Here is a 24,164-nt window from a genome sequence, read left to right as displayed (position 1 = left end):
ATCGTTATGAGAGATTGCTTTTTTGCTTGGAAATGTAAAAATATGATGAAATGGCTATAGTAAAAGTTACAATAAAATGACACCAATTATGCTGCAAAGACCTTTTAAAAATAAGCTACCAGGTGCAAACCAAGAACTACAAGTCAAAACCGAAATGAATTATTTCCAATGTATTTGTTTTCCGTTGCATCGATAGTGTTTTATGTGTGAAGTAAGCATAAAATCTGCTTCTATTTACAGTATCTCTTAAAACTTACCTAGATGTAACAAGGCTGTTTGATTACATGCTGAAATAGTGTTTGTCCTTGATGGAACAGTCTTTTATATCTTCTTATCCATGAAAAATCTGGAGGGAAAACTTGAAACACAGTAGTCTGGTGACCTGACATAGGAACAGACTGAAGACTTTTGGAAGTCTGGCTTCAAACAGAATTACCTACCTCTTCCTGTTTCATAGGATAAGAGGTATTTTCAGACCTTTGAGGATGTCTTATCTAAAATAGATACTGAATTGTTACATTAAACAATGTGAAACCATGTGACACTAAATGCAGTGTAAGGAAGGTGACCCTGAACTGCTTTTGAGAACATAGCATTCTTTTTGTAAAGTTTGTGCTTCTACTTCTGATTTTAAAAATAATTTGTGTAGTGGAGCTATGCTGTCCAGTTATTTGTGTCAACATTCTAGCACATGACAAAACATATGTGGCGTAAACATTGATGATAGTAAACAAGCACAGTGAATATTTTCCTGTCTCTTCTCTTTCAGAAAATAGGTTCTGCTAAACATCATGTAACTTGCTATATAATCTCACTCTTCTGTGGTCAGGATCTTAACCGGAACAGGAGCAGAGGATACTTTAAATACGTGACTGAATTTGCCAGAAAGTCATTTTAGAATGTTATCTGAACATTATTAGTTCTTTGCTCCAAATAAATTCTCTGTGACTGAATTTTGAATTTCTTGTTTATTGATTTTAGCCAAAATAAGCAGTAAAGTTTTGTTTGGCAATATCATACAAAATATGATTTTAAAAGCATTCAGATACATATTTAACCTTTCAGTTTTAAAGATGCTGGGGTTTTTGATTTGTCTTTAACTGTTAAAAATGGAGGCAATCAAAGGAGAAGTGTCATAGATAATGCGTATTTATAGAAATAATACCTCTTAGTAATAGGGGTTTTTTTTCCCCAACCAAGACAGCCTACTCTTTCTCTCCAAACTTCCTCATTTAATGACAGTTTCCTCCTTATATGTAGGTAGCAAAGGTCTGATCAATGGAGACACATACATTTCTCCAGATCAGTACAGAATTTCTGAGTATAAACGTTAGAAGCTAGAAGTTCAAATTTGCTATAAAGCCAAGCAGTTAGATTACTGTGAGTTGCATAGAAGTGCTTATTTCAGGATCAGTGTTTCCGGAGAGATTCTTTGCGTGTGTAAGTTAATCATGGGTGAACTAGCTTATCGCATTTGGTTTCTGATTGTCAGGATTAGTGAATACTTTCATATGCAAAACAGAATTTCAGCTAATCCCAACATTTGTAATTAATCCAACAAATTTGTAATTTATTTCAGAATCTGAGCTATGAGAGGACCTTCAGCTTGTTCTTCTCCACTATCCAGTGTCATAAAGACACATTACTTCCTAGCGTGGCAGGAAGATGCGGTAGGAACAACTTCCGTTGTCAGGCAGTGCTATCAAGAAGGATACGCTTGCTAGTGTATTGCGGGCAGGGGAGGGGGAACCTTTCAGTAAACTTTAATGTCTACTTTTTCAGGAGATGATAAGAGATAAAGACCAGGGGAGGCCATTTCTTGAGGAAGAGGGCTGGCTAAGGGACTCCATACTTCCAAACAAGCTTGTGTAAATGATTTATGAAAGATACCGTTACACATGCTTCTCAAGTATTGTTTTCAAACTTCTTCCATAATGTCATTCGCAGCAAAAGGTGGGTCTTGCAGTAGTTTGGAGCAATTGTGTGCTTCAGCCCTGATCTGTGGAGGAGCAGATGAATTTCCTAACCAGTTAAAGATAGATTTTTGAGGTACCTCCCGAATAGAGAACTTCAAAATTCATTTCAGTTGAACCTTGCTTTAGGTTATTGCCCGGATGCATTTAAAAATCAGCTTCAGACCTGTGATGAGAAATGGTAAAGGAAAGGGGAAGAATCTTATTCTTGTTCTGCTTGTAAGGGTCAGAAAGTTATAACAAAGCTAAGCCTGACTTCTGTCTGTAGCTGACACTGGGGGATCCCCAAAAACTTGTATTTGACTTCTGACAAGAAAGAGAAGGTACCTCTGTTTTTTTTCTGTGAATTTAAGCCCTTCCTCAGAAGAACGTTTCTTATAAAAAGCTGCTTTTATATAAAGCATCTAGTGTTATGCATGTTTCTGTAAAAAGAATACAAGGTGTGTGTGCATCTTGTTTTTAACCGTGTAATCCCTGCCTCAATAATCTGCAGCCCATGTAAAATCAGAGCAGCCTGGGAGGCTACTGGGTTAGAAGGGGTGGGCTTTGTGGAGCCAGGGGATCAGCACTGCAGGAGGGGAATTGGGGGCAGGGAAGCCAAGGGACCAAGTGTGCTGTGCATGCGCTAAGAATCGTCACAGCATCCACATGTGCTGGCAGCCTGCAGAGCTGCTGAATGTTGTGGCGTTTTTCATCGTGTTTTCTCAGATAATCCATGGGCTTTACAATTGAAAATATCCTCATTAAGAATAGTAAAAATGGTTTGTTTAGATCAGATTTGATTTGAAAGTTTATTTCCTTTCTCCTTATGCAGGTCACGTGGTAATTAAAGTTTGTATTTTCCAACTGAAAATAAATTTGGTTTCTAATAATACTTAATAATTATGCAAATATTTAGTAATTGAAATACTATTTTAAAATAGCATTAAATAACCTGGGTACAACTTAGTTTTGTTGGCAGTTCATGATGATAGTAACTTGTGCTCCTATGACAGACTAAAGCAGATGCTTTCCTTTCCCATTGGAGATGTGTTTTAATGGCATTTAATGCTGGTACATTGAATCCTGCAGTGTGTATGTGACCACTTTTTACTTACAAATGTGGTTGATCCTTGTGACTGAACTCAGTTGTAATCCAAATATTTACTAGGAAAATGAAATTATTCACAGGCTGATTCTTTTCTAAGTTAAAATTCTGGAAAGCAAGTTATCTGTTTACATCTCTTACATACTGCAAATGTAATACCTTGATGCTTCTATATTTATCTGCTGGGGTTTTTTTTTCCTTCCTCCCCTCACCCTCTCTTTGGTTGGTCATGTCAACTGGCAAATACAATTGCTTAAATACAGAATTTAGATACCTATAAGTAAGTGTTGCATTGTATTGACTTAGTTAATGGAACGTGTAAATCACTATAGCTGTGAGTGACTGTACTCAAAATCGTAATCAAGAAAACCTGCAGCTGAAGGGGCCTGATCCCCTACCTTGTTTTTCCAGTTCTGCACTACTGTAACTCCCTCAAGATACACAAGCCTGAAACCACACTAAAAGAGGCAGCGATCAGGTCCCTGCAGGCCTTCCCATGGCTAGGCGCCCCCTTCCCCCATGGCTAATCCAGCTGGGTGCCTGAGTGCTCGGCAAGGGGGATTACTTTAAGTCTGCATATTTTCATTTTTCCTATGTCCAGGTCAATTTACTGGCTAGGCACAGTGAGCCAGAAACTGATTGCTGTAGTGTGGTGCAGAGGAAGCCAGCTGAACTTTAATATAAGGCAAGGCATCAATTTGAGAGGTTACTATGTTTACAGGTTTTCCTGCAGGATAAATGGCAGGAAACTCAGGCCGAAATAAACAGCCAGGGTTTTTTCTTTTTCCTTTTTTCTCTTCTTTTTCTTTTCTTTTTTCTTTTTTTTTTTTTTTTTTCCAGTGGGGAGAAGAGGCAAGATTATTGTATTTAAGAGAAATGTAGGAATTTCCATCTTTTTAGTGACACCATATGAGAACGTGCTTAGTACTGGATAGTGACAGCAAATGCTGAAGTGGAAAAAATATTTTCATCCATCTGCACTAATCTTCTCTTACTCCAAGATTTAGAGAGAGAGAGAGAGAGAGAGGAAAAAATGGAAGAGTGGAATCAGAAAAATCTTAAAAGCTTGGCTTAAGCTTTTAGCTTTGCCAGCTCGTTCTCTAGTCAACGAAGAAAGTTCCAGACTTCTGCATTTGTGGTGGGTATATTGGGATTTTAATAATTTGAACAGTGATGCTTGCAGACTTTATTACAAAAAAAAAAAAAAAAAAAAAAAAACTTCAAATATAGAGGAAGAAAAAGGTAGTAACTGTATAGAATTGAATCTTTTTTCAAAACAGATAGCAATATATAGTGTATAACTAGAAAAAGCAGAAATTAGCTCAAGATAGAAACTGTGAAGTATCCTGGTTATTCCTGCTGCTATATATCTTGTTATGCCACCAAATTAGTGCTCACGTATGTTATTCTGTGCTGCACAGAGCACTCTGCTGCTGGAGCTGTGCCAAACTGGTAGCAAGTACAGAAGGATTTAAATGTGGAATTACTCTTTCTTTGCTTTTACCTCGGTAGATGTCACACTTTCAAGGGCATTTTTCAAATAGCAGAACACAGATCATTGCACTTCTCCTTTTTGGCATTGAATTGGTTCTTAAAATAGCTTACTGTATCAATAATGTTCTTTCTTGCATTATTGTGAGGTTATCCTTGCAAATACAAGGAACTGCTGAATTTCATAGTGGCATTTGCAAATCTTGTTTAAAGGCTGGAACTTCTCGTTCAAAATCTGAAGCAAAGAAACAAAAATCATAAAAACTTCTTCAAAAATCTGCTGAAATATAAGAAAGATCTTATTGTGTGATATACAATGAACAGATAACAGAATTTTGCTAAGAGAGAAAAAGATGAAGAATGAACAACTTTGCAAAAGTCAGTATCTCTCTTCTCACTCAGGGTGGATCAACTAAAAATACTGTCATATTTTTTCTACTTAAAGGAAAGCACAGGAAAAGAACCACAGGTAAGATGACAGGAACAAAAACATCCTTTTGGATTAGTATTTGGCCATGTAACCCACCATTTCATAATGTATATTTTAAATGTTGGTAGTTTTTTGGATTTCTTTGTTCCACATTTGTGCTCCTTTATTAATGTTAGCTGTGCATTTTTTTCTGCATGCCATTCTATGGCCTATGCATTTCACTGGATATTTCTGATGCTTCTTTCCCTCTTAAGAGGAATGCAAACAAACAAACTTCAGTTTTGAGACTCCTGCAGTTTTTTGCTGGAATAGTGGGTAGAATTTTCTTTGTTCCCCTAACTATCTTTAGGTAAAATATGATCATTATTTTCATCAACATCATTAAGTAAAATGCTTTACAGGGTTATACATATATATAAGAAAAAAACTTAAAGCAGGTTAGATGCTAACAAAAAGGGCTGATCTCAGCTGCTTTTGAATTCCTACAGGTAGGTGCCTTGCTAGGTGGACACAAACCTTCAAAAATGGATATATCACTTTAGACTGGGCTATACTAGACTGCTTCTCTGAACTGCAGTGCCTGGTGACAGCAAAAAATGTATTCCTTTTGTCCTAAGAAGAGACCAGAGACCATCACAGTCAGAGGTACTATGCCATGGTAGGAGTCATATTCCTGAGTGAAACTGCTCAGTTCTTCTGAGCTGGTCTAGAAAAAGAACAACCCTGTGACATGGCTGTTCTACTATACTGTATTATTTACCTGCTTTAGAATTTGCATTGCACCAGTGCTAAGGTATAGGGTTATAGGACACAGAAGAAAATTCCATTCTCATTCTTTCTACACAATCTGAGATACAGGAAGAGAAATTTTTTTCAATAATACTATTATGCCATAATAGTTGTTTATCTTGGCTTTTGCAGACAAGCATCAATATTTAAAGTGCTGCTAGAATCATGAAAACATTTGTGGGCCGCATTTTCCTATTGTGTATCTGCATATTGTCTGCAGTAAAAAACATATCTAACAGAATACAGCACTGCCCAGTGTTTCCTTCCAGCTCACTGCTTAGTAAATTAACTGGTTTTATCTTCTAAAGATGCTATGAATAAAATGCTTTATTTATCCTTTGAAAGCTTGAAAATGTAATTCTGTTTTTTTTTTTTTTTTCGTTACTTTAGTCCACCACTAAGAAGAGGTGAACAACTCACTTCACTAAAGTGCGGCAAGGGAGTATTAGGCAAGGTATTTAGGATCTTTTTAACTCCAAATAGAGAAGAACTAGAATAGATTGCTTGGAGAGGCTGTGGAATCCTCCTTGCTAGAGACCTATAAAGCAGGACAGAGACATCTGTTTGAATGACATGGATATTACTGATCCTGACCTGGGGCTGGATGCAGATTACAGGACCTCTCGAGATCCCTTCCAGCCCTGTTTGATTCTACACCAGCAAGTAACAGCTTAATTTATTTTCTTGAGAGGTTTCTGGATTGTAAAATCACTTTTATATTCATTTGCTTTTCCTAAAGCTTTGTCAAACTCTATACTGATTTCTTTTGGTTCTAATCTGAGTCTTTGCGCCTTTGGGACAAAAAGTCCGAGGGTTGATGTTTTGCCAAAATGAATACTAGAGCACCTCCCAAACAAATTAAAACAAGAACTGACGAAAGCCACTTTACTTCTGAATGAGGAGTCTTTGAAAGAATTTAATGATCTTTAATTTCATAGTAATTTTCACTTTAGTTGATTTGATTTAACTCGACTCGAATGAGGCTGCACAGACAAGCACCAACTCCTGTTGACTTTCTGTGAGAATGAAGCACAACAAAGGTCCTTAGAGATAAGGGTGCATTTGAAAACATTACCTGCTCTTGTCCTTCATTTAAGAAGTACTTCAAAAACATCATATTTAGCGTTCATAGCACCTTTGACAGTTAAGCAAAATTGTAACGAATCCACTTCTATTTTAAGATGTTCTCTTTCATCACCATGGGACACATCATGGTCTCTCAGAAGCTGGTGATGCCACAGGCCTGGAATTCAGCTCCAAAAGCTTTAGCCCCCACCTACCACAGTAAGTTAACCTCATGTGCATAACATAATTAAGTTGCTAGAAGAGTGAACATAAGAGAAGCTTAGTACAACATTTTCGTTTTCATTCATTGTGCTTGTAAAGTTTAACTGTGTTCTAGTTTGTTTATTTACCCTCTAGATGGAGAGCAATAGAAGTCTGTGAATAATGATCATTACAGGCTATTTTACAGTCATGAAAATCCTGGAATGCTGCTTCCAGATGGTTTTCACCGTGTAGCACAGCAGCTTTCAGAGATTTTTATTACATCAGCAAACTGTTGTTTTATTCAGCTATTAAATGGAGCTGAATTCAAGCTGAAGCAATAGAAATGCATTTTTTTCTGCACTTGCCCATGATCCAAGGCGAATAAATGATGAGTTGGGAGTATGGGTTCTGGAATTCGTTTTGTTTAAAGGAAGTGAGTTGTATAACTAACTTGTGGTGTTGACACTTCTCAGCTGAAAAATGAATACCTGCTAGACGGATGTCCTGTCTGCTTTATCTTTGCATGGTTTGTGGATGTATGGAAATTTGTTTTTCACTATTGTGTTACTACTAACAATTATTTTAGTTTTTGTAATAGTCTGTGATGAATTGCACTCGTGTTTATAGAACTGTAACTGCTGTGTGATGGAGTAAGGAGGAAACAGTAAGAAATAAGCATTATAACAAATGAAGGTTGAGCTAATACTTGTAATAAGATAGGAAATATAGTCAGCTAGTAATTGGTCCTGAACGTGGCTGGAAGGCCATACTGTTGATTACTGCCACTGCATACTGTTGATTCTTTCCAAGATAGAGCATCTACCTTCTTTGTTTAGCTTTAATGGTCTGTAGTTGATGGAACACCTGTCGGGCTGTTTCTTTTGACCCCTGAAATATTTATCAAACTTATTGCTATTCTAATAAGTCATGTATCTAGATGCAATGACTTGGGGATTATCTGCAGGTTTTTAATCCTTTCCCTAATATTGTTTTCTGTGGCAAGCACAAAAGATGATAATGAAAAGGGTTGGGAGGTACCTCCGAAGGTCATCTCAGCTATCCCTCTACCTGAGGAATATGATCAGTTCATCTGAAAAACATTACTGATGGGTGTGTCCATCTTACACAGCTCCAAAGACAGAGATTCTGTAACTTCTTCAGGTAATCAATACTAGATATTCCTAATGTCCAGCCTAAATCTGCTTTGTTGCAATTTAAGTTCAATACTCCTTGAGTTACCCTGGGGAGTGACAGAAAAATGTGAGTTGTTCTCTCTTTAACAAACTTCCACTCATTTGGAAACTCTTATCATGTCATGCTTTCAGCCTGCTGGTATCTAGACCACAAACCAAATAGTTTCTTTTTATGTTTCTATACGTACATATTATCCAGCTCTTTTCAGATAATCAATCTCTTTCTTTGAGATGTACAAAAGAGAAAAAATGGAAGGGGTCTCCCAAGTGATGCTCCTGTTTACACCTCCAAGTATAGATCATTGGGAGAACAAACACTGCATAGTTTGCATTATTGTTGACTTAGTTCAGCTTTTGATACAAATGTAAGCATTAGATCCTTCTCTGAATCATTCTTACTCAGTCATTTCCCCTTGTATTTGTGCAATTGTTTATGCCTACCGAAGCTGAATGTTTTGCATTATCTTCAATGAATTATCTTGTTTGTTTCATATCAGTCTCCAATTTGAGATCATTTGAACTCTCATCTTCTTTCAAACTGCTTGTGAGCCCTCCTGCCTCAAGATTGTTTTCAGACAAAGTATTTTCTTTATTGTGAGATGCTGCTATTAAATGACTGCTGTTTAAATACAGCTAGTAAATAACTGTTTCATGAATCAGTACCAACTGGAGACTTGGTCCAGCTGGCAGAAACAGCCTCCTAGCATGCCAACATTTTTTTTCTTCCCTGGAGAACTGTTGTCCTTCTAATATGTTCAGAGTTAGAAAGTTCAAAATCTGATTCTTCAGACCTTTCTTTTATATATACATATATAAAAAATATATATATTTATATATATAATATATATTTAATAGTCTCACTAGAGCTTATGAAGGCCTCTGTGTGCTTAAATAGGTCTATAAGCCAGTATACAACTGACAAATAATTCATATACATTGCAGTAAGAAACTCTATCTCCAGCTTGGTGTATTTTTACTTTTTTCTGCTGATTATATTAGTTTTGATTGGTAGCCCAGGTCTGTCCATGACTTAAGCAAAGCCAGGTTAAGTCATTTGACCTCAGATTATCTCCTCAAAATAAAATTAGGCCTATCAGTCTAATATCAGTTCTTGCCCATTCTCTTCAAAAGAAACTTCAGTCACTGAATCTGGGCACTCTGACCCATACTTGTCCCATCTATCACACTGGCATTATGTTGCTGATAGGAGAAATGTCCTTAGCCTAACGACATGTGTGGTGTTTCTCCAGACTCATCATTTAAATATGTTATCTCTGGGTCTTTTTCTTTTTCTGCTTGACCTCCAGATGTTATTTATGAAAAATATGACATTTGCATTTCTTGACAGTTTCGGGAAATTATCTGTAAGAAATCAGTTTCAATAAATTGTTTGAGCAGAGAAATCTTTCACAGATCATTATTCGTTAAGAGAACTTAGTATTCAATCTTAATATTGGTATCATCACTCATAAACTAGAACTTAAAAATACATATTGGGCAGTAGCTTGAAGCACTTGAATTAGGCCCTTGACCTCAATAAGAATTGAGATGTGCTCCCTGAACTGTAAAACACAAAGGTTGTGGTGGGAGAACGCAACAAAAAAAACCCCATGTTTATATTGTATGCTTTGGCATTTACAAATGTTGCTTTGGACTAAGATAATGAATCTTCATACTTTTAATCTCTAAGAAATTGTGTTGTCTTCCTAATGCCAGGGATAAATTTTAGAGATCTTCACCACCATAAGCATTGCTCTGTGTCAACACATACATCTTAGTGGGCCTGAATGCAAAGAGCTGAGAAGAGCAAAGAGTGAGCAGGACTAGTTATTCCCCAAGCTCCCCTAAAGGCATCACTAAGAGAAGGAAAAGAGAAGATTTAGGTGTCTACAGTTAACACTGGACATGATTAGGTGGCTGGAGAAAAGCTAGTGACCGTGACCTGGTTCTATGCTTAATGAACGGGAGAGCTCTCTAGCAAAGTATCTGAAGTTGCGTTTTGATTATCATCAGGGTGGGGTGAGAGGGAGGGCAGAAGCACTTGAGCTGAAGCTTAGCTACTGATGTATTCGTTTAGACACTCTTATAATTGAAAACAAATAAAAAACACCTCATGAGGTGACCACGAAATTAGCCAAAGTTAGTATCGTTTGTCTGGGAAAACAACATTTAGTAGACTATAAAGAATAGACATATGATGATTTGAAACATTCCTCACAGATTTATTTTCTTAATTTGAAACAATGGTATAAATTGCTCATATAAAGACTGTAAGAAAATCTAGTTGAATATTCAAATCACAAAGTAAAAATTTAAAAATAATAATGACAAGGTTTGGCAGCAACTTTAGATAGAATTTTTTTTTGCAATATTTAGTATTTTGAGAGCCTTTAGAATAATATTCATTTACCTGAACACCTTAGTTATATTAAAACTGTAAATTCCATACCTCCTTTTCATTTCTGAATTACAGTCTAAGAGCAGTTATGATAAGTAAGTAGCTTTTGGAACTACATCACAGCTTTCTCCAATAGTGGTAATTTATAGATGAGGGGAACTACAAATATGAGAATGGTACAATTTTAATTGTATTATTGTAATTAATCTTCTGAAGCAAATACTGCAATGCAGTACAGAGTACATCATTGCTTTTTGTCTGTCTTGCTTCCTTCCTTTATTTCATCTTCCTGGTGATAGAAAGAAATCCAGCAAAGCAAGGTATAGAGTATACAGCATAATATATATACTGTGTATACAGCATATATTCAGAGTGATACAAAAAGGCTCCTAGACTCTAATAGATCAAGTCCAAAAGTGACCTTTCTGTCAGTTGGAAATAGAGTTATGGTAGGGCAGTGGACATCTTAGTTGATTACTGGCAGCTTAGAATTACATTACTGAGAAATGTTCATCTACCTTTTAACTGAAGCCAAAGAAGGCATATTTGAAACTTGCAGCTGACCGGTTCAAGAAATAATTGGCAGAGCAGCCACCATCTTATCCCACAGTTGTGTATAGGTTACTGACCACAGACTTAAGGGAATTGATGGCATGATAATTGAAATGTGGTTAATGGGGTTAATATTGCAAAGAACAAAAACTACATGTGTTCTAATCTAGTAATGTGATTAGATGGGAATTAAGTTGTTAATAGTTATTAAAAATTTGTAGAAATAATAACTGCCAGCTCTGCTACTGTCATGCATGGGGAATCAGGCCTCCAAGACTGTAAAGAATAATTTGTAGTTATTTTCTGCATATGTAATTCCATAGTTTCAATTTAGTAACTTCCATGAGTGATCTTAATTGCTGTGCAACACCACTACAACAGTACAAGTGCTTTTGCAAACCTATGATGCAGGATCACTTTACAGTAGTACAACCCAGTTTAGTCTTCTCTGGAGGCCTTTTCAGATATGACACCCATACAAAGTACAGGCTCTAATGTTTATTTTAAACAGAAAATTGAGAAGGTTTCTTTCCTGCTCAAAGTGCTGTATTCTTCAGGTTGCACAAAGCTGAACTAGGAGTGGAACTGCAAGAGGCAAGATCTACAGGACAGTTTAACAGTAAGTACTGACTTGAAGTGGTATCAACATAGATACAACTGAAGAATGGTCTCCAGAAAATGCTGTATCCCACTGTTGTAAATTCACCTTAATGAGCAGTGAACAAAAGATTGTGAAGGATAGCTGTGACTGCTGACAAAGATGTGGTGTAGCTGGCAAGGCTCCTACTGGCAAAAGGTGTAATATATTATTCCTACAGGTCACATAATGGTAAATGTGCCTTAGTGCCTCTGTGGCATCTGGATTGATTATTGTGTCCACCTCCGAACAGGTCTTGCTTTGTTTTACAAGTAAATGCATTTGTCCCTACTGTGTTGAAGTCAAAAGATCAGTTTAGATACAGTGAGCCCCAAATGAAGACAATAATGATGTATGCAGAAGCTGATTTTAGCTTTTACAAAACTACCTATCATGTATGTAAACAAATGTCTTTGAGTGTATATACATTCTTTTTTTTTTTTTTCTTGCAAGTGTGAATTCCCTCCCTCCCCATCCAAGCTTATGTACCAAGAGCGTTATTCTAAGTAAACGGAGAATATTTGATTGCCAGGTGGTGACATCATATCCTAACCTGTCATCTGATAAAAAGGCCTCTCTCGGTAAATGTGGTTTACCTTTCCTAATACATTTGATAAAATTACAGATGAAAGAGTCCTCTAAAATCTAAGTTTTCACTTTGGAGCCTAAGATGCAGATTTTTGTCTTAGATGATGGAAATGGCATTTTGGCTAAAATAGAAACTTGAACGTTTCCATTAGGAATATTCACTGGCATGCAATCAGAATGGAAGAGTGTCACTTGAGAAGGATGGTCAGACTGATTTCTGGGATGTGGGAAACAGATGTGCTCAAATCAGAACAAGCTCTTGTAACTTTCAGTCTTATTTTCGGGATATTTCATTTCAAATAATCATTCAAATAATGATTAACTATTCACTGGGCCAGATGTATGGCAATTGGCTCTTTAGCTTAGCCATTAGGGAACTTGTTTAGGATATGGGATGCTGAAGTTCAAGTCCTTATTCTGCCTGTTTTGGCACTCATCTCTTGGGTAACTGCCTAAGATACTAGACTATTAACTGTTCTAAGATAGCACACTGGCAAAATTCTCAAGGCTTTCATATTTATTCCAAGATAGAATAAAAAGTATTTTCCAATTTTTCATGAAATACGGTTCTTGTTTTTCTGCCAGCCAAAACTGTAACTTCTGGCAAGAATCAGTTTGAAGTAAGCACCATGATCAGGGGAAACAGAAAAGTGGCCTCGAGCTGTTTCTGCCACCCACCTCCAGAGCTGGGTCAAGAGTGTTGAGCCATGAGTACATGTGCTCCCTTTGATTATGTTTATTAACAGGGTGACAGATACTGTGTTTTGATGCTGAGGATTTTTCTAGAACCTGTTCCAGTTAAAGGCATGCATACATATTCTTCATGTTTGTGAATACACATATACTTCAAATCTGTCCTGTAAAGCTGGATGTATTTGCTGAAATAGACTCAATTTGGGTTGTTCACATGAGACAATTTTTCCTTTCTCATAGAATCATAGAACGGTAAGGTTGGAAGGGACCTCTGCAGATCATCTAGTCTAACCCTCAGCATAGCCCGTACGGGGATTGAACCCACAACCTTTGCATTAGCAGAACCACGCTCTAACCAACTGAGCTAAACCTTCTCAAGAAACTCCTTGGTCAGGATCCTGTATCATGTTCTCCTATGCTGTCTTCTACTAACATGGCGTGTGTTTTCAACACAAATATTGCTTGGATTGAGATAAAAACAGCCTAGCATTGAGTATCAGGGGAATATAAGAAGCTGTATGATGTTCTTTTCTATGCAGAGTTCAGCTCTATAACAAGCTAAAGACCTGGCCCAACAGTGAATGAGCTATTTACCTCTTTTACTTGCTGTTTTTTCTACATAGAAGATATTTTATTTTGGCTACAAAGCACCATTGTCACTCCAGTTGTATTTCTATTTGCTTTTTCTGCATTAACTTGCTCTTTTCTGCAGGTTGAGGTCTCTCCCCTCACACAAGCAATGGCAGAGCTTAAGCCTTTGCTGTGCCAGTGGAAACCATTTTTTCCCTAGAAACTTTCCTTACCAAGTGATTTTTAAATGGTATCATCCAAACATCTTAGATTTAATTGCTTTAAAGGGTATTTTATTGTGGAGCATCTCCTGCAGTATTTGTCTTGTAAGAAGCTGGTAGTAAATGGTGTGAGAGAATGGAGACTTGAAGAGACCACAGCAACCTTTAGAACAAAGCAAAACAAAACAAAAATTTTTGCCTAGATCTGTGTCAGTGGGAGGCCACTGTGACCTACAGCAGTTAATTTGTTTTGCATGTTGCTGCTGTTATGCTAATTAGATATTTCTTGAACCAATAGATTGGCAGTTCCAAGTTTCAAAACTTTGTTCTTTTTCTTCAGGAGAAAAAAAAGTGGATGAACATTTCTTGACAGCATACAATTACAGGCTGCTTATTTCTTTTTCTGTGCATATCTCTATATAGCCAGTACAAAGCTTGCTTTCTTTTTGTATGAAAAATGCTGTGGTAGCACTAGGTCAACCTCAGAAACAGAAAATTACCAGAACTGTATTAAATAATGTTTTTAATGCTTAGAAGAAATTGCCACTTTTGATGAGGAAAGGCCTCTGCGAGCTGCATGTTCTACAGGGACACTGGAGAGAGCGGGAAGAAGGGGGAGCATGGAGTCCACTGACTTTTCAAACCTGTAGGCTAAGGGGTTAGGTTGATACAGCCCTAAACTGATGGCTGCTTTAGTATGACCTTCAGGGTTGGTAGTGCTACCATCTCTGACTTGCCATAAAGGAGTAAGTGCGTCTATTCAGGGAGCAGGATATTACTCATATACATTGCACTTTTTTTGAGCATTCGGAAGTTACAATTTTTTGCCTTCATTTGAGTATAAATGACTGAATAGTTAGGGCTCCTCTAAGGACATCAACCTTCCTACTGGACTGAAGATGGCTTAAATATACCTCAAAGAAGTGCACAGCTGTGAAGTACGGCCACTCACAAAAGTAAGCTGCCTCCTCCTATACACATTAGTGCCCTGTCACAATACTAACTTTTGCAACTTCCCATCCCTTTTTCCCATCAGAAACCCTGAAGAGGGTTTATAAAGTATTGAAAACTGTCTTGTAGTATGTAAAAGGCACAGATACTTCAACTTTCCTTATTCTTACATGCTGTTATGGTTCAAACATTCTCTATTATAATTCAAACACTGTCTACACCAGTTTTGCAGAATTAGCATAATGAATTTTTACATGATTTTTAAATTCTTTTTGAAAATGTAAGAAGATTATCATGTATATAAATCAAATACGGATCTCAACAAACTGGAAAAATTGAGAAATCTCACCCTCAATAGTTTGTTTCTGAGTCTGTTGATGAGTAGTCTTAAAATTGAGGAGGCACATGCTGTGTCTTCAGGGCACATAAGCAACGCTGAGATGGGCTTTCCTCACAGAGGATTCAGAGAATGAAAACAGAGTTTCTTCTTTCTGTTGATACAGATAATAGTGACCAGACAAGTCAGCTGTCTCTTATCTTAATTCACCCTAGTTTTCAAACCAGAACACTCAACCTGCTTACTGGCTATGAAGAGCTAGTATTCTGTACACATAGAAACGGTACTTTTAACATTTGGCCTTTCAGTTTTAAAAAGCAGAAATGTAAACTGAGAAAAAAATGGTAAAATCCTGTGTGATCCATCCTTAGAAATCCAGTCTCCAGAGAGCAAATACTTAGCTCTGTTCATAGAAATAACCTCATGAGATCTAATGAATGTCAAGCTTGTCCTAAATAGCTTCTCTTTCCTTGGCAAAAATTTATTTGGTTCAAATCAGATTGTCCAAAGAATACAGAGAAAATGCCCTTTTTTCTTTTTAGTAAATAAATCTTTCATGTCAGGGTCATTTTTTTTTTCATATTGAGTTTGGCTTTCTAAGGATCTGCTGTTGAACATACTACTTCCACTTTTGTATCACCCTTACAAAACTGGCAGGCACGTATCACTCAAATATGATGTCTTTGAGGACTTCTTGTATAAGCAATCTGAAACAGGATTACTTTCAAATTATCCTCAGTCCCAATTCTAGTAGAAATGGGCCAGTTTTGGATTCAGAATGTCAAACTGCTTAGCTCTTAGACAAACTAGATAAATTAGATAAATCCTCATTACTGATTCTGACTATTACAGGCATGATGCCCTCCTGCACACATTAAATTCAGATGAAAGCGGGATTTACCCTCATTTTTACACTGAAGATTTCCAGGTTTTTGGATTTGTTTCAGGCCCATCTATGTTGTGTTTTGTGCTTCAGAGAAGACACTAACTGACAGTTACTTTGATGCTAACAATGATGGTGTAAATATGGAGCAATGTAATTTTTTTTAGCTTTTTATCCCAACATAGCCTTTATTTTGCTTTCTGAATCTCAAGTGTTTTAGATGATCATCTTTTATTCAGTATACTATTTTAGAGGGCTACCTTCATGAATCTAAGAATGGTTTTAGTAGCTTCACAGTGAGTTAGGTTTGTGAGAATGAGTTTCAACTGGTGAATGTTAGTTTAGATAAAGGACTTGGCAATGAGCAAAATTCCCTCCATAAAGGATACCGGTATCCATCAGTTGGTCCTATCTGTTGGAGGCGAGTATGAGGAGAAAATGGAGCTAAGTAAGACTATAGTAGTAGTAATTACCTAGATGGTTGTTTAACCATGCAGCAAGTAATGAAGTCAGGGATTGTAATGTCACATCAACTGCGTTACCTCATTTTCTTCTCTTGCAGACGCAGGGAGGTTAAAAATAACGAGCCTGTCTGCCTTTCCCCATACCCCTGAGCACACTGAATCACGAGCACCTTCTTTCTAAAACAAATTTATTTCTTGCTGCCTCTTTCCCAACAAAGACTTGCCTGTGATGAATACTGGACTTCACAACATATTTGTCAAAGCAGTGCACCTGTGAGGGTTCCAGCACAAGATAAATTTTGGCAAACTGAGGGTGAAGGGGGAGGTACTAGGCAAGGAATAAATCTTAGCCTGTTATGCCAGACTGTGAATGAGCATTCTCCTCCCAAGAATCGCCCCTCTGACAAGTTATGATGAATTACACTCTTTGTTGATACCTTCATCATGTTATTTATGGCTCATTAATTGAACTGAAAAGGAGACTTGTAGCACAGCAGGGACATTGTACAATGCTTTTCCAGTAGGTTGATGCTGAAAACCAAAGGATAAAAACAGAGGAGGAAAAGAAAAGATAATATATACATATGTGTACTCTGCACTGAAAAGTTCTACATGCTGTAAGATACCCATGCTGAATTGTATAGCAAGTACTCTCAGTCCCCTAATAACCATTCATTTTTAGTCGTCCTGGATGTCCCAGCAGGAGTGCATATGTTTATCCCTAGTAACATTCTTCCCTGTTCTTTCCTTGTATCCTGTTGCCAAGAGAGATTCTTACCTGACGGTGGATGGAAAGGAAGGATGCTGAAGTGAGACTGAAAGTGGGGTGTTTCTATACCAAATGAAAAGTTTTCTTATGCTTTTTAATATATATACCTACTCCAGAGAGGAACTTGTCTGGGGAACCTTGCAGATATTAGCCCTCTATCGCTGTTTAAATGCTAGGCCTTTTGACCAAGCATCCCATTATGGCCCTATGGGCGGGCATCTTCTCTGAGAAGATGTAGTGTAAATGGGGGAGAGAGAGCTACAGGATTTGGGAGGGCAGCTGTCTACACTGGTTATGCAGTGGAGGGCTATGGTAAAAGAATGTACAAATAATTCCTTTTCAGTAGATAAATACTGAGGTAGATGAGATTGTTTCTAGGAAGAATGGTAGATTTGATGCTGAGCTGTTTAAAATCTGAAGTTATTTTAACAAACTATATCCTAAAAAGAAATTAAAGAATCTGACTTGGAGTATTTATCATTCACGAGTAATTTGAAACAGAGAAATTGAAAGACTTCAAAGCCTGGCCAAAAAAGAAGCTTGTTTTTTTTTGTGATAAGACTCTGAGATAATGAGATAACCATTCAGCTACTTGCTAGGAATAACATCTGAAATTATCATGTTTTCGTAGCTGTATGAGCAACATATACACTTGCTGGTTAGGCTCCTCTCTCTTAATGGAACTATGACCTTCTGCAGTAGTAAGCTAAGGAGTTTCTTAAATCAGTCAGTGAACAAAATGCATGTTGGCAGTATGGTCTGGAAAAGAGAGTACCAGGGTTGAGTTTCAAGAGATCTGAATTTCATTCTGACATTACTGCTTAATCTCTTTTGTAGCCACAAACTTCTTGAATTTTAGGGGTGTATCTTTGAGGGGTATATCCTTTGTATCTTTTTTTTTTTTTTTTTTTTTTTTTTTTTTTTTTGTATTGTGAAATAAAGTTTTTCTTTTTCTCTTACCTAGAGATTGAGAAAGCTATAGTACAGGGACAAAATCTAATCAGGTAACAGTGACCATGAAAATGAATTCCTTCTCTGATGCCTTTCCAGTGTCTCAAATGAAATACCAGATACACTTCCTTTATGTTTCCAGTTAAGAATTTTTTGAACACAGGGGCAAAGTATCCTCATATGTCATTCTGTGAGTCAGTGAAAGATGCAGTATTTTGCCAAACACCTTCCAGGTTGTATACAGTTGCTCTTCACGGGTTCCCTAGCAGTCTTCCAATAAATAGCAGTAATATCACTGAAGTGAATTGTGTGTCTGAAACTATGACAGCAATTTCCATCATTTCTTTTTTTTTTTTTTTTTAACTGTTGTAATTGGTCATTTGATTTTAAGACTATAAACTAAATGCTACTTAGAAACCGACACTGGATCCATATTGTTTAGGTAGGTGTTGATTTTGCCTGGAGGGAAATGGAACATTTTGAGCTGTCGGGGCAGCCAGCCTTTAAGCAGTGCCATTTAAGGAATTGTGAATACTGTGTGACTGCAGCTGCTGGGTGGAAGGCTTTGCTGTAACATTTGGGTGCTGTAAATTTGCACACAATGTAGGGTTGCGCTTCATTGCAGGGTGCTATAACTTTGCAGCTAGGAAACGTTATAGCATACCAGAGAGGTGCAAGGCCCTAAATCCCATTACCAGTTCCCAGAGGCCCGTTCTGTTCCAGTAGAGCAGTATCTTTTCTCAAGGATAGTGCAATTTCTGATGTTGCTAATGAGAGGAGAGAGGCACAGCATCAGCATTGCCCTCGTTTTCTTTCCCTCTTTTTCTATTTATATGTGATACTAATAAAAAAATATATTAATGTGGTGTAGTAGCACTATGAGCTTGGAGGCAATGGGAATACTCTATTTTTATAGCACTGCTCTGCTATCTCTCAGCGAATTTTGCTTTGCATACAACAACAATCAAAACCAGGAGTCTAGCCGGGATGTGTGAAGGCCTCACCTTCTTTCCTCACAGTGCCCAGAGGATCTGACTTTCCATGGGGCAGAAGCCCGAAGGCCGCCGCCGGCTCGGCCCCGGGAACCGCCGTTAACGGCCGGGCCTGCTGCGGGACCGGCGTGCACCGCGCTGCGCTGCGCTCCGCGGACGCAGCCGCTGCCACTGGGCGCCGCAGGCTGCCCCTCCCGCCATCGGGAGCGGCCAGCCAATCAGCGCCGCCCCCCTGTGGGGGGCCGTTGTGGAGCTCGCGGGCGCCGCCCCGCCCTGCCCCCGCGCGCCGCGGCCGTTGCGCGGTTCGCTGGCCTCGCGCAGCGGCCGTTAGGGTCTCTCAGCGGTCCCCTCACTGCAGGTCTGCCCGGTAACGGACGCTGACGCTTTATTTGCATGTAGGTTACTCATCTGTTGTAGGTTTTAATTCCTTCTATGTGATTATAGCATACTGAGGTTTTTGCAAAAATGATGTCTCAGATGTCAAGGTGGGTGGCTTCCTTCCCCTCCCCCCCCCTTTTGGTCTAGAGAGCAGAGAGGAGAATGACCCTTAGCTCAGTTGTGGACGGCAGTGCAGCCCATGAGGATGAGAGGCAGCAAACCTAGAGTTGGTTACCTCTCCATCCCTGATTTCTCAGCAAGGAAGTATAGTGCTGGCAATAAAGCAGGTAATGGCCAGCCCAGCACCCAGACTGAGAGTTTTTCTGTCAACCAGCCCAGTTAGCATGGCCCAAGCAGCCCCTGTCCCCCTCTTTCCCTTACAGCAAACCACTGCAGCAAGATCAAACCATTGAGGGAAACTTGCACACACACGCACATTTGCTTGGGTTTACTGTCTTGTGAAGCAGTTCCACAATAGATGGGCCTAGTTTTTAAATATTAAATATTTTTATACTGTTTGGAGCTGAAACCTGACCAGGAGGCCCAGTAGCCTGTTTGTACAAGGTGTACCTGTGCTGGAAAGTGTATTGCACATTCTCACTTACCTCCCTCTTTTCCTTTCCCTTCATTCTGTAATTTAAACGTTGGTGTTGCTTCTAGGCATGTTTCTGTTCCTTCCCACCCTTGGTTGTCTTGCCAAAGTATTAGCAACTACTTGTGCAGTTAGGAAGGAGAACCTTGCAGGGGAGGCAAACTACACAAGCAGCGAAAGTCTCAGGAGAGAAAAAAGCAGTGAGAGAGAGAGTTTACTGCAGGTGTCTTTTAACAGTTAGTTCTGAAACCAGCTATAGATAGTATCCAGTTCTAATGGACTAGGCAGAACCACCTCCAGCACAGCATCTCATTCTCTCACCTATGTTCCTTGATTTAGAATTCAGTGTTCAGGAGTATGTCTTTTGTTTTGTTATTTTATAATTGTATCCTTTCTCTAGTATCTTCTCCCCAGCCAGCTGGCTTTCACTTTCAGTTACAAGGCTTTGTATTTCCTTTTCTGTAGTACACAGAAAACTGAGTGTTTTCTTGATATCTTTCAAAGTATTCACTAGTATTCAGTTTCTCTCATTTCTTAAATTTTGATTAAAAACTACTTGTAATGTTTGGAGCTGCATTGTTAGCATAAGAAATATTCACGAATGAGGGTCTTTGAATAGCCTTGAGGAGCTGCTGCTTCCTCATCACTCCTTCCACCTTTCTTAGTTGTCATCTTTTCAGGTTTGACTTCATACATTCATCTAATTTTTGGCTTGCTGTCTGCAACCATTGGCATATGTTTGCAGCATGTCATGGTGGGGGTGATAGAATATCTGTACATGATGAACAGCTGTGAAGAAACAATTTCGGGTTAAAATTGTGTTCAAGTTTGTTTATGCTAACTTTTGTCTTTATTGTTGGTATAACTAAAGTTTCATACATGGTATTTAACTCTTGTCCTAATAGGAAGACATATTTTGAAAATAGGTTTTTTGCTTTAGTTATGAGTATCCTGTTCAGTCTTTCACTACCTTTGGACTGTTATCAACTTGACCAGTTCTATTTATTATTAGTAGTCTTATCACTGGAACTTTTGAATTGATGCTCTGCATATTTGCATGTACTCATTGCTTCATTTCCAGATGTTGATACAAGGGCTTAATCATCACAGAATGCGAAGACAGCACCATCTTTTGGGCTTCAGGTACTGTAAGCATGTGAGTAGGCTTCCTTGAATCAATTTTTTCTAGCGAGGCTATGAACTGTGAACTGAAAGTAATTAATGGAAGACAGTTTACAGAATGTATGTTGCCCCAACCGTCCTTTAATTCTTGCACCACTTACGATAAGTCAATTGGATATAGCTAGGAACATGTTCATGATCTAAAGTTTTGAAGCGTTCTCTCCCCTCCCCCACACCATAGTCTTGCAACTACAAGTGTGTTCTTCTGTCTGTAACACGAGAGAAGCTGTGCAGTAATCAACATACCAGTAATGAATATACTGGAAACAGAAAGGGTTGCAGTACTGGTGCTTTACTGAAATTGGGCAATTAAGGTGAAGAAAAGCAAGTAAAATTCTTTGAGAGAGGACTAATGTTGGAAAAAATGTGGGCTCCTAGATAACAAATAGGAAGGGGCAGAATCAGCATGTGTAGTCAGGTTGTAGGAGGTAAGTGCCACCCACACCAAAAAAACATTGGCGTCTATCTCCAACTTTTTCTTTCTTTGTCAATTACAAAGACAAAAAAGATGGGGAGAAGCAGTCTTCCTCCAAGTCAGTCTTACATAACACTTTGTTTTGCAAGAGTTCTACTAAGCATGTTAATACTGAGTCTCTAGCAGCCAGTTTTTGGTAATTACATTGGAAGTGCCCAGTTTGTAACTAGAAATTCTAACTATAATTACCATAAGATTATGTAACTACAAATTACACTATCTCATGGATGGCCTAAATAAGCATATACAGTACCTGCTTTGTGATAACAAATTAGAGTTATATGGTTGGTTAGCTAGTAGTAATACGAGATTTTGAAGTGGCCAATGAAGCTACCTAGTTATGTGGGGAGAAAATGTGGGATTTTTGTGATGCTTGGTTTAGATTTTCAAATAATAGATTTATTTCTTCCCTGATACTTGCTCATTAGGAAAAAAATATACTGACTTGGATTTTGTTTTTTCTTTTTTAGTTAACGTTTATATTGTATAGAATCATTTGCTTGGCCATTATCAGCTGTTGCATTTGTTCACTTGAGTGCCTGCTACTGCCTGTGGGACATTTCCTGTTTTTTTTTTTTTTGTTATTATTTAAAGACTTTAACTGTATGTATTAGAAAAAGGTTGCTTTGCATTTTTCTCAAAGAGCATTTGTCCATTTGCAGCAAAAACAGTTAATGGTGAAAATGCTTTGGGAGATTATGCATAGATAGAACCTTTTATTTTCATTAGTTTTTATTTGAGGAAGGGAAAAATCCCATCTAAAAGTGATACACATCATAGAACAGCCTGCTCAGTGTGTCAGAATCTCCTTTCAGAAGATCTGTGTTGTAATGCTTTCTTACAAAGTGAAAATAATGTTGGTCTTTCTCATTTGCTCTTTATCTCTAATACGATATGAAGGGGAAGAAGGACCTGCTTAAAAAACAGAAAATACTAATACTGGATCATTTGAAAGCCTAGCTAGACTAAAGCCTCTCAAAACACAGTCTAACTGTGAAAGAGGGCTCATGTTTAATAGCAACTGTTATTACTCTTACTTTCTGATGATAACAAAGACTCAACCTTGATGAACATAAAACTGATGAAATGTGGTAGTCTCCTATTCAAGGAGCAGTGTTGTACTTCTTGCAGCAATAGCCAAAACCAAAGTTACTACTGAAAATAGCTTCTGCATCTCTGGTGAAAAAGGTATGGAAGAGAGAAGAAAAATAAAAACCCAGATCAGTGTGGAACTCTCTAGTGGGGTAAATTGGATGGAAAATAAAGATCATTGGTTTTAGTTTTTGCTAAACATAGATGGTGTTGTCGCTACATCCCACCAGATGGCAGCATAAAAAAGTTGTTGTACTACTTTATTTCCGAGGCAAAGTTTGCATCCAAGTTTCATTTTGGGGGGTTTACCATGGAAAAAATTAGTTGCTGTGATCAGAACATGTTGAATGTTGATTTTTATCATCTGACTGCACCTGTTTTTAAAACTAGAGTGCAAGAAGACTTAGTCCATCTCTCAGAAATGCTTGTTTCATGTATTTTCATTGTTAATCATGTGCAAGTACATTAGTAACCTGATTATATAAAAGACTATATAACTTGGGACCTAAGGTTCTTCTAGTGAATGAGTCAAACTCGCTCCTATTCCATTGGTAATTGAATCTTTATGGAAAGGTAATGATAATTGTACCATTACTCTCTGTAAGAGTCATGTGGACCTTCTTCTCGTTTCTCTCGGAGAAATGTGTAATTGTGACCAAAGTGTTTGCTGTTCACCCTAAACCATACTGTCAGCAAAGGCTGAGCTTTCTAAAGTTGAATTTAACTTAATTCTCATAGTTTTATTTGTGGTTTCTTTGGTATATGCCCAAGTAAATTAGGTAGCCACCTGCATGAAATGAAAGGCTCTCAGACGTTTATAACCTCAGCTATTTGTCCTTATCTAAGTTCCTTTATTCTGTGTTTCTTGGAGAATCTCTTCCTTACCTAGCTTTGCCTCTTTTGAGGGTTAAGTATTTACAGAAACAAGTAGTTCCAGACAGTTTGTTGTATTTGATAGTGTATACAGTTGCAGCTCCAAATATATGGCTTCCTTTTTCAATAATTTTATTTCTACCAGTCTCATTTGTCAGTTATTAGCAAAGGACAGATGAAAAGTAGTAGTAACAAGGATTACCGGTGTGTCCATAGATTAGTAGCGGGCCCTAGACTGATCTTTAGAAACAATCAGCTTTATTTTCTAAACTGGAGTTTGATAGGACATTCCATGGAGTTGGCTTTTCAAATACTTACACAGTTCTTTCTGTTT

At 37.9% G+C, this 24,164-nt stretch overlaps 1 protein-coding gene and 1 long non-coding RNA gene across 3 annotated transcripts in view; one reads left to right on the top strand and one right to left on the bottom strand.

Moving 5' to 3' along the window:
* Positions 1-19,332, bottom strand: part of LOC134144509 (uncharacterized) — a 30,353-nt gene extending 11,021 nt beyond the window's left edge. Inside the window, exons 1-3 of one of the 2 annotated variants that reach the window (XR_009959401.1) lie at positions 19,251-19,332; positions 15,192-15,333; positions 6,718-6,786 (exon numbers count right to left, since the gene is read on the bottom strand). This is a non-coding gene — a long non-coding RNA (uncharacterized LOC134144509). Of the gene's footprint in view, positions 1-6,717; positions 6,787-15,191; positions 15,334-19,250 lie in introns of those variants that run through there. The other variant, XR_009959400.1, reaches the window with a different exon arrangement.
* RORA (RAR related orphan receptor A) overlaps positions 1-24,164 on the top strand; it is a 384,497-nt gene that overhangs the window by 134,509 nt on the left and 225,824 nt on the right. The window lies entirely within an intron of this gene.

This window comes from Rhea pennata, chromosome 10 (assembly GCF_028389875.1).
Source record: "Rhea pennata isolate bPtePen1 chromosome 10, bPtePen1.pri, whole genome shotgun sequence".
Taxonomy (NCBI): Eukaryota; Metazoa; Chordata; class Aves; order Rheiformes; family Rheidae; genus Rhea; species Rhea pennata.
Note: the sequence above shows the minus strand (reverse complement) of the source record. Positions and strands in the feature narration are given on the sequence as shown.